Genomic DNA, 12,328 nt, shown 5'->3' with positions numbered 1-12,328 from the left:
GAGGAGCCGGCGGGCTAGGGTTCCCACATCTGCTCGCGGGGCGCGAGCGGGGGTGGGGAGGGGGGTGGGATGGGGTGATGTGTGTGATGATTAGAGTTCATGTTTTCTTATGCAATACTTAATTAGTTTGGAGTGGATATTATGTTATCTTTGATGTCAACACGTATTCAATTGATTATGATGCACGGTATGTTAGTGTTGGGGAACGTGGCAGAAATTCAAAATTTTCTACGCATCACCAAGATCAATCTATGGAGTAATCTAGCAACGAGGGAAGGGGAGTGCATCTACATACCCTTGTAGATCGCGAGCGGAAGCGTTCAAGAGAACGGGGTTGATGGAGTCGTACTCGTCGTGATCCAAATCACCGATGATCCTAGCGCCGAACGGACGGCACCTCCGCGTTCAACACACATACGGAGCAGCGACGTCTCCTCCTTCTTGATCCAGCAAGGGGGGAGGAGAGGTTGATGGAGATCCAGCAGCACGACGGCGTGGTGGTGGAAGTAGCGGGATCCCGGCAGGGCTTCGCCAAGCGCAAGCGGGGAGGAAGAGGTGTCACGGGAGGGAGAGGGAGGCGCCAGGGCTTGGATTGCTGCTGCCCTCCCTCCCCCCCACTATATATAGGGCCAAGGGAGAGGGGGGCGCAGCCTTGGCCCTTCCTCCAAGGAAGGGTGCGGCCAGGGAGGAGTCCATCCTCCCCAAGGCACCTCGGAGGTGCCATCCCCCTTTAGGACTCTCCCTTTATCCTATCTCTTGGCGCATGGGCCTCTTGGGGCTGGTTCCCTTGGCCCATATAGGCCAAGGCGCACCCCCCACAGCCCATGTGGCCCCCCGGGGGCTGGTGGACCCCTTGGTTGACCCCCGGACCCCTTTCGGCACTCCCGGTACAATACCGATAAAGTGCGAAACTTTTCCGGCGACCAAAATAAGACTTCCCATATATAAATCTTTACCTCCGGACCATTCAGGAACTCCTCGTGACGTCCGGGATCTCATCCGGGACTCCGAACAACTTTCGGGTTACCGCATACTAATATCTCTACAACCCTAGCGTCACCGAACCTTAAGTGTGTAGACCCTACGGGTTCGGGAGACACGCAGACATGACCGAGACGACTCTCCGGTCAATAACCAACAGCGGGATCTGGATACCCATGTTGGCTCCCGCATGTTCCACGATGATCTCATCGGATGAACCACGATGTCGAGGATTCAATCAATCCCGTATACAATTCCCTTTGTCTATCGGTATGTTACTTGCCCGAGATTCGATCGTCGGTATCCCGATACCTTGTTCAATCTCGTTACCGGCAAGTCTCTTTACTCGTTCCGTAACTCACATCATCCCGTGATCAACTCCTTGGTCACATTGTGCACATTATGATGATGTCCTACCGAGTGGGCCCAGAGATACCTCTCCGTTTACACGGAGTGACAAATCCCAGTCTCGATTCGTGCCAACCCAACAGACACTTTCGGAGATACCTGTAGTGCACCTTTATAGCCACCCAGTTACATTGTGACGTTTGGTACACCCAAAGCATTCCTACGGTATCCGGGAGTTGCACAATCTCATGGTCTAAGGAAATGATACTTGACATTAGAAAAGCTCTTAGCAAACGAACTACACGATCTTGTGCTAGGCTTAGGATTGGGTCTTGTCCATCACATCATTCTCCTAATGATGTGATCCCGTTATCAATGACATCCAATGTCCATGGTCAGGAAACCGTAACCATCTATTGATCAACGAGCTAGTCAACTAGAGGCTTACTAGGGACATGGTGTTGTCTATGTATCCACACATGTATCTGAGTTTCCTATCAATACAATTCTAGCATGGATAATAAACGATTATCGTGAACAAGGAAATATAATAATAACCAATTTATTATTGCCTCTAGGGCATATTTCCAACAGTCTCCCACTTGCACTAGAGTCAATAATCTAGTCCACATCACCATGTGATTAACACTCATAGGTCACATCACCATGTGACCAACATCCAAAGAGTTTACTAGAGTCAACAATCTAGTTCACATCTCTATGTGATTAACACTCAATGAGTTCTGGTTTGATCATGTTATGCTTGTGAGAGAGGTTATTAGTCAACGGGTCTGAACCTTTCAGACCCGTGTGCTTTACGAATATCTATGTCATCTTGTGGATGCTACCACGCGCTACTTGGAGCCATTTCAAATAATTGCTCTACTATACGAATCCGGTTTACTACTCAGAGTCATCCGGATTAGTGTCAAAGTTCGCATCGACGTAACCCTTTACGACGAACTCCTTTTCACCTCCATAATCGAGAAAATCCTTAGTCCACTGGATACTAAGGATAAGTTCGACCGCTGTCATGTGATCCATTCCCGGATCACTATTGTACCCCTTGACCAACTCATGGCAAGGCACACTTCATGTGCGGTACACAGCATAGCATACTGTAGAGCCTACGTCTGAAGCATAGGAGACGACCTTCGTCCTTTCTCTCTCTTCTGCTATGGTCAGGTCTTGAGTCTTACTCAATACTAACACCTTGTAACACAGCCAAGAACTCCTTCTTTGCTGATCTATTTTGAACTCTTTCAAAATCATGTCAAGATGTGCGTTCTTTGAAAGTATCATCGGGCGTCTTGATCTGTCTCTATAGATCTTGATGCCCAATATGTAAGCAGCTTTATCCAGGTCTTCCTTTGAAAAAACTCCTTTCAAACAACCCTTTATGCTTTCTAGAAATTCTACATCATTTCGGATCAACAATATGTCATTCACATATACTTATCAGAAATGTTGTAGCGCTCCCACTCACTTTATTGTAAATACAAGTTTCTAACAAACTTTGTATAAACCCAAAAACTTTGATCACTCCATCAAAGCGTATATTCTGACTCCGAGATGCTTGCTCTAGTCCATGGAAGGATCGCTGGAGCTAGCATACCTTTTAGCATCCTTAGGATCGACAAAACCTTTCTGATTGTATCACATACAACCTTTCCTTACTAAAACTGGTAAGGAAACTTGTTTTGACATCCATCTGCCAGATTTCATAAATGCAGCTAATGCTAACATGATTCCGACGGACCTAAGCATCGCTACGGATGAGAAAATCTCATCGTAGTCAACTCCTTGAACTTGTGAAAATACTCTTTGCGACAAGTCGAGCTTCATAGACGGTAACATTACCGTCCATGTCCGTCTTCTTCTTAAAGATCCATTTATCTCAATGGCTTGCCGATCATCGGGCAAGTTCACCAAAGTCCATGCTTTGTTCTGGTACATGGATTCTATCTCGGATTTCATGGCCTCGAGCCATTCGTCAGAATCCGGGCCCACCATCGCTTCTCCACAGCTCATAGGTTCATCGTTGTCCAACAACATGACTTCTCAGACAGGATCACGTACCACTCTGAAGTAGCACGCATACTCGTCGTCCTACGAGGTTTGGTAGTGACTTGATCCGAAGTTTCATGATCACTATCATAAGCTTCCACTTCAATTGGTGTAGGTGCCATAGGAACAACTTCCTGTGCCCTGCTACACACTAGTTGAAGTCATGGTTCAATAACCTCATCAAGTCTCCACCATCCTCCCACTCAATTCTTTCGAGAGAAACTTTTCCTCGAGAAAGGACTAGTTTCTAGAAGCAATTACTTTTGCTTCCAGATCTGAAATAGGAGGTATACCCAACTGTTTTGGGTTTTCTATGAAGATGCATTTATCCGCTTTGGGTTCGAGCTTATCAGCTTGGAACTTTTTCACATAAGCATCGCAGCCCCAAACTTTCAAGAAACGACAACTTAGGTTTCTCTAAACGGTGTCGTCTCAACGGAATTGCGTGGTGCCCCTTTTAAAGTGAATGCGGTTATCTCTAATGCCCAACCCATAAACGACAGTGGTAATTCGATAAGAGACATCATGGTATGCACCATATCCAATAGGGTGCAGTTATGATGTTCGGACACACCATCACACTATGGTGCTCCAGGCGGTATTAATTGTGAAACACTTTCCACAATGTCTTAACTGTGTGCCAAACTCGTAACTCAGATACTCATCTCTATGATCATATCACAGACATTTTATCCTCTTGTCACGACGATCTTCAACTTCACTCTGAAATTACTTGAACCTTTCAATAATTCAGACTTGTGTTTCATCAAGCAAATACACTCAGCATCTACTCAAACCATCTGTGAAGTAAGAACATAACGATATCCACTGCATGCCTCAGCACTCATTGGACTGCATACATCAAAATGTATTACTTCCAATAAGTTGCTCTCTTGTTCCATCTTACTGAAAACGAGGCCTTTCAGTCATCTTGCCCATGTGGTATGATTTGCATGTCTCAAGTGATTCAAAATCAAGTGAGTCCAAACGATCCCTCTGCATGGAGTTTCTTCATGCATATATACCAATAGACATGGTTCGCATGTCTCAATCTTTTCAAAAACGACTGAGTCCAAAGATCCATCTACATGGAGCTTCTTCATGCGTTCTATACCAATATGACTCAAATGGCAGTGCCACAAGTATGTGGAACTATCATTACTATCTTATATCTTTTGGCATGAACATGTGTATCACTACGATCGAGATTAATTTTAGGTGCAAGACCATTGAAGGTATTATTCAAATAAACAGAGTAACCATTATTCTCCTTAAATGAATAACCGTATTGCGATAAACATAATCCAATCATGCTCAGCGCAAACACCAAATCTCGATGGTAGAGGGAGCATGCGATGCTTGATCACATCAACCTTGGAAACACTTCCAACACATATCGTCATCTCACCTTTAGCTAGTCTCCGTTTATTCCGCAGCTTTTATTTCGAGTTACTAACACTTAGCAATCGAACCGGTATCTAATACCCTGGTGCTGCTAGGAGTACTAGTAAAGTACACATTCATACAATGTATATCCAATATGCTTCTGTCGACCTTGCCTGCCTTCTCATCTACCAAGTATCTAGGGTAGTTCCGCTTTAGTGACCGTTCCCTCATTACAGAAGCACTTAGTTTCGGGTTTGGGTTCAACCTTGGGATTCTTCACTAGAGCAGCAAACGACTTGCTGTTTCATGAAGTATCCCTTTTGCCCTTGCCCTTCTAGAAACTAGTGGTTTTACTAACCATCAACAATTGATGCTCCTTCTTGATTTCTACTTTCGCGGTGTCAAACATCGCGAGTTGCTCAAGGATCATCATCTATCCTTGATATGTTATAGTTCATCACGAAGCTCTAATAGCTTGGTGGCAGTGACTATGGAGAACCATCACTATCTCATCTGGAAGATTAACTCCCACTCGATTCAAGCGATTGTGGCACTCAGACAATCTGAGCACATGCTCAACGATTGAGCTTTTCTCCCTTAGTCTGCAGGCTTAAGAAACTTGTCAGAGGTCTCATACCTCTTGACGTGGGCACTAGTCTGAAATCCCAATTTCAGTCTTCGGAACATCTCATATGTTCTGCGACGTTCCAAAAACGTCTTTGGTGCCACAATTCTAAACCGTTAGCATTACGCACTGAACTATCACGTAGTCATCATAACGTGTATGCCAGATGTTCCGCAACATCTACAGACGACGCTGAGGTTCAGCACACCGAGCGGTGCATTAAGGACATAAGCCTTCCGTGCAGCAATGAGGACAATCCTCAGTTTACGGACCCAGTCCGCATAATTGCTACTACCAACTTTCAACTAAATTTTTTCTCTAGGAACATATCTTAAACAGTAGAGCTAAAGCGTATGACATAATTTGCAAAGACCTTTTGACTATGTTCATGATAATTGAGTTCATCTGATTAATGAACTTCCACTCAGATAGACATCCCTCTAGTCATCTAAGTGATACATGATCCGAGTCAAACTAGGCCGTGTCCGATCATCACGTGAGACGGACTAGTCATCATCGGTGAACATCTCCATGTTGATCGTATCTACTATACGACTCATGTTCGACCTTTCGGTCTCTTGTGTTCCGGGGCCATGTCTGTACATGCTAGGCTCGTCAAGTCAACCTAAGTGTTTCGCATGTGTTCCGAGGCCATGTCTGTACATGCTAGGCTCGTCAACACCCGTTGTATTCGAACGTTAGAATCTATCACACCCGATCATCACGTGGTGCTTCGAAACAACGAACCTTCGCAACGGTGCACAGTTAGGGGGAACACGTCTCTTGAAATTTTAGTGAGGGATCATCTTATTTAAGCTACCGTCGTTCTAAGCAAATAAGATGCATAACATGATAAACATCACATGCAATCAAATAGTGACATGATATGGCCAATATCATTTTGCTCCTTTGATCTCCATCTTCGGGGCACCATGATCATCTTTGTCACCGGCATGACACCATGATCTCCATCATCATGATCTCCATCATTGTGTCTTCATGAAGTTGTCACGCCAACGATTACTTCTACTTCTATGGCTAACGCGCTTAGCAATAAAGTAAAGTAATTTACATGGCGTTATTCAATGACACGCATGTTGTCTATGTATCCACACATGTATCTGAGTTTCCTATCAATACAATTCTAGCATGGATAATAAACGATTATCGTGAACAAGGAAATATAATAATAACCAATTTATTATTGCCTCTAGGGCATATTTCCAACAGTCTCCCACTTGCACTAGAGTCAATAATCTACATGGCGTTATTCAATGACACGCAGGTCATACAAAAATAAAGACAACTCCTATGGCTCCTGCCGGTTGTCATACTCATCGACATGCAAGTCGTGATTCCTATTACAAGAATATGATCAATCTCATACATCACATATATCATTCATCACATCTTCTGGCCATATCACATCACATAGCACATGCTGCAAAAACAAGTTAGACGTCCTCTAATTGTTGTTTGCAAGTTTTTATGTGGCTTGTATAGGTTTCTAGCAAGAACGTTTCTTACCTACGTAAAACCACAACGTGATATGCCAATTTCTATTTACCCTTCATAAGGACCCTTTTCATCGAATCCGTTCCGACTAAAGTGGGAGAGACAGACACCCGCTAGCCACCTTATGCAACTAGTGCCTCGACTAGAGTCAATAATTTACATGGCGTTATTCAATGACACGCAGGTCATACAAAAAATAAAGACAACTCCTATGGCTCCTGCCGGTTGTCATACTCATCGACATGCAAGTCGTGATTCCTATTACAAGAATATGATCAATCTCATACATCACATATATCATTCATCACATCTTCTGGCCATATCACATCACATAGCACATGCTGCAAAAACAAGTTAGACGTCCTCTAATTGTTGTTTGCAAGTTTTTATGTGGCTTGTATAGGTTTCTAGCAAGAACGTTTCTTACCTACGTAAAACCACAACGTGATATGCCAATTTCTATTTACCCTTCATAAGGACCCTTTTCATCGAATCCGTTCCGACTAAAGTGGGAGAGACAGACACCCGCTAGCCACCTTATGCAACTAGTGCATGTCAGTCGGTGGAACCTGTCTCACGTAAGCGTACGTGTAAGGTCGGTCCGGGCCGCTTCATCCCACAATGCCGCCGAAACAAGATAAGACTAGTAGCGGCAAGAAGAATTGGCAACATCGACGCCCACAACTACTTTGTGTTCTACTCGTGCATAGAAACTACGCATAGACCTAGCTCATGATGCCACTGTTGGGGAACGTGGCAGAAATTCAAAATTTTCTACGCATCACCAAGATCAATCTATGGAGTAATCTAGCAACGAGGGAAGGGGAGTGCATCTACATACCCTTGTAGATCGCGAGCGGAAGCGTTCAAGAGAACGGGGTTGATGGAGTCGTACTCGTCGTGATCCAAATCACCGATGATCCTAGCGCCGAACGGACGGCACCTCCGCGTTCAACACACATACGGAGCAGCGACGTCTCCTCCTTCTTGATCCAGCAAGGGGGGAGGAGAGGTTGATGGAGATCCAGCAGCACGACGGCGTGGTGGGGAAGTAGCGGGATCCCGACAGGGCTTCGCCAAGCGCAAGCGGGGAGGAAGAGGTGTCACGGGAGGGAGAGGGAGGCGCCAGGGCTTGGATTGCTGCTGCCCTCCCTCCCCCCCACTATATATAGGGCCAAGGGAGAGGGGGGGCGCAGCCTTGGCCCTTCCTCCAAGGAAGGGTGCGGCCAGGGAGGAGTCCATCCTCCCCAAGGCACCTCGGAGGTGCCTTCCCCCTTTAGGACTCTCCCTTTATCCTATCTCTTGGCGCATGGGCCTCTTGGGGCTGGTTCCCTTGGCCCATATAGGCCAAGGCGCACCCCCCACAGCCCATGTGGCCCCCCGGGGGCTGGTGGACCCCTTGGTGGACCCCCGGACCCCTTTCGGCACTCCCGGTACAATACCGATAAAGTGCGAAACTTTTCCGGCGACCAAAATAAGACTTCCCATATATAAATCTTTACCTCCAGACCATTCCGGAACTCCTCGTGACGTCCGGGATCTCATCCGGGACTCCGAACAACTTTCGGGTTACCGCATACTAATATCTCTACAACCCTAGCGTCACCGAACCTTAAGTGTGTAGACCCTACGGGTTCGGGAGACACGCAGACATGACCGAGACGACTCTCCGGTCAATAACCAACAGCGGGATCTGGATACCCATGTTGGCTCCCGCATGTTCCACGATGATCTCATCGGATGAACCACGATGTCGAGGATTCAATCAATCCCGTATACAATTCCCTTTGTCTATCGGTATGTTACTTGCCCGAGATTCGATCGTCGGTATCCCGATACCTTGTTCAATCTCGTTACCGGCAAGTATCTTTACTCGTTCCGTAACTCACATCATCCCATGATCAACTCCTTGGTCACATTGTGCACATTATGATGATGTCCTACCGAGTGGGCCCAGAGATACCTCTCCGTTTACACGGAGTGACAAATCCCAGTCTCGATTCGTGCCAACCCAACAGACACTTTCGGAGATACCTGTAGTGCACCTTTATAGCCACCCAGTTACGTTGTGACGTTTGGTACACCCAAAGCATTCCTACGGTATCCGGGAGTTGCACAATCTCATGGTCTAAGGAACTGATACTTGACATTAGAAAAGCTCTGAGCAAACGAACTACACGATCTTGTGCTAGGCTTAGGATTGGGTCTTGTCCATCACATCATTCTCCTAATGATGTGATCCCGTTATCAACGACATCCAATGTCCATGGTCAGGAAACCGTAACCATCTATTGATCAACGAGCTAGTCAACTAGAGGCTTACTAGGGACATGGTGTTGTCTATGTATCCACACATGTATCTGAGTTTCCTATCAATACAATTCTAGCATGGATAATAAACGATTATCGTGAACAAGGAAATATAATAATAACCAATTTATTATTGCCTCTAGGGCATATTTCCAACAGTTAGGATGGTATCCTCCTCTGAAGAATTTAAGTTGGTTGACTTGATACATGTTCACGCATGTAATTGATGCAAATCCAATCTTGCTTGTATGATATTTATGTTCAGCATGTTTATATCCTCACCATGCTACCATTCAATGTTGGTTATTCAGAATGCATGATTATGACCGTTGTGTCTCTTTAGTTAGTCGCTTCCGAGTCTATTGTTGCATGTACTAAGCAGAAATACTGTTTGTGCATCCAAAAACTAAAATAAAGGTATGCTATAAATACCTGTTTTGCACGTGTCATCTCTAAATCTTCAAACGAATACCTGCTTTGTGTGCCCGTAAAGCTCATGGAGCGGTGGGAGAGAGCGTCATCTTCTATGATAAATGGTGTGTTCCTCTCTGACAAGTATGGCATCTATTTGTTTAATATTGCAAAAAAGCTAGTAAATGAGATGCCTAGTCCTGAATTAATTAAACAAATAAAAAGTACTACTCTCCGAGGAATATTGACAAGCACCCGTGAATTAGGTTAGCCATGGTTTTTGGAAAGATAATGGTGGAGAGGAAGTGTTAATCATGGAAAACACGAGTCAATTGCAAGAAACCACCACATTTGTGGCTAGGTTTGCAGGAAACTACCAAGTTGTTAATCTGTTGCAAAAAACATCGTAAAATCTCTTAACCCATTGCAAAAAGCACTGAACAGCCATTTAGCCTCGTTTGATCTCTTTTCCGACAGGTGGGCCCCGAAAACGCTGACGTGGCGTGACGGACAGGCAAACGGCGCCGTTAGGAACAAAACGCTCAAGACGCCGCGCCGGTCGGTCCTGTCGGTGCTCGCCAGACAGATCCCCCGCGCCCTCTCTCTCTCTCTCTCGCCCCTCTCCTCTGTCTCCTCTCTCTGGCTCTGGTCGCCGTCGGTGAGAAGCCAGCTCGCCGCCGTCCGCCATGGTTTCGTGGAGCGACGACAACGAGGAATCGGGCTACGAGTACTCTTCAGGCGGCTCCCCTATCAAGGTCAGTGATGTGTACTCATAGCTAGGGTTCTTTGAGCTAGGGTTTCGGTTTGGGGATTTTGTTTTTCCTGCTCGATTTGAACCCGTGAGATGGATTTTGTGCGTTTCTTTTGTTGATGTAGATCCCGGCTACAATCGAGGACCCGAACTACTCTGGTGTTGACGATGAGGTGATGGTGATGTGTGAGCATGGCCAGCCGGCGAAGAGGCATGTTTGCTTCGAAGGGATTAGCACTGGGAGGAGGTTCATTGCCTGCGGACTTGATGTGAGTGCTAGCAAAAATCTGTAGTTTGCTCATTTTGTGAAGAAACTATAAATTGTTCATATGCACTGTTCATTGTTCATGTTCACTGTTCATTGTTCATGTTCACTGTTCACCTAATAGTTTAGTTAAAGGTACTGTCATGTACCATACCATAGTGACTGAGTGAAGTAAATGAATTGTTCATACATATAAATGAACAACACCACAGTGATATAAATGAAGTAAATGAATTAAATTGTGCTGTTAAAAATTAAGTACATAGATATAAAATTAAGGTATCCATAGTGACTGAGTGAAGTAAATTGTGCTGTTAAAAAGTATCATAGTGCATTGTTCATAGATATAAATGAAGTAAATGAATTGAACTGAATTGTATTGTGATGTTTAAAATTAAGGTATACTATAGTTGTTTTGAATTGGACTGAATAGAAGTGAAGTGAAAAAGGAAGTAAATGCATTTGTACTTGTTGTTTTGCAGGAAGCAAGCAGTTGTGGTGTTGTTCAGTGGGTAGATGAGGAGTGGCCAGAGCATCTGCAGAATGCTCTTCACAAACTATGGCTTTTGTATGAGGATTGCCAGCGTGCTAATAGGATGGCATGTCTGGAACATTCATCACTTGTCCACAATCTCACATCACAGAAGAACAAGCTACATGAGACTTATGAGAAGCTTGTTGAGGATGTGAACAACCTACTTGATACCCAGGACAATATTCCCAAGGAAAATGAAGTCCAACAAGGTGAACGTGAGGAGATCACTCCTCCTTTGAACAACAATATTTCAGCTTTAAAGGAACAACTGGGTGCAATGGATGCTGAGAACAAAGAACTGAAGCAAAAGGTTGACTAGTTGAAGAGCATTCAGGTTGCCCAAGGTAATGTGATTAGGAATCTGAAGTTTGCTCATTTGAAGGAGAAGGAAAAGTTGAGCACTGAGAGGAGGAATTTGGAGTTTCACATTGCTGATCTTGTCAAAGCTAGTGACAAGAACAAGAGAAAGCTGAAGGACATCAAGGATATTTGTGATGAAGAGTGATTTGTAATCTGACCATGTGGGTCATTATCTTAAGTTTCAAGCATTGAACTATGGCTCGTAATGTGTGAACTAGTGGCAGTTTGCAGTATTTGAAGTAGGGTGTAGCCTTGAACTATGTCTTGTAAGCTTTGAACTATGGTGTCATGATGTTAACTATGTTGTTAAGTATGATGTTAACTATGGTGTCATGATGTTAACTATGTTGTTGACTAGAGTTGTTAAGTATGATGTTAACTATGGTGTCATGATGTTAACTATGTTAGTGACTAGAGTTGTTAAGTATGATGTTAACTATGTTAGTGACTAGAGTTGTTAAGTATGATGTTAACTATGTCATTAATGTTAACTATGGCACCCTAAATGATGGAATGAGGATATGTTGGATATCGTCGACGTCGAGGCACCCTAGATGATCAAATTAGGTTATCTTGGATACCGTCGACGTCGAGGCACCCTAGATGATCAAATTAGGTTATCTTGGATGCCGTCGACGCCGAGGCACCCTAGATGATCAAATTAGGTTATCTTGGATGTCGTCGACGCCGAGGCACCCTAGATGATCAAATTAGGTTATCTTGGATGCCGTCGACGCCGAGGCACCCTAGATGATCAAATTAGGTTATCTTGGA

The sequence above is a fragment of the Triticum aestivum genome, chromosome 1D (assembly GCF_018294505.1).
Source record: "Triticum aestivum cultivar Chinese Spring chromosome 1D, IWGSC CS RefSeq v2.1, whole genome shotgun sequence".
Taxonomy (NCBI): Eukaryota; Viridiplantae; Streptophyta; class Magnoliopsida; order Poales; family Poaceae; genus Triticum; species Triticum aestivum.
Note: the sequence above shows the minus strand (reverse complement) of the source record.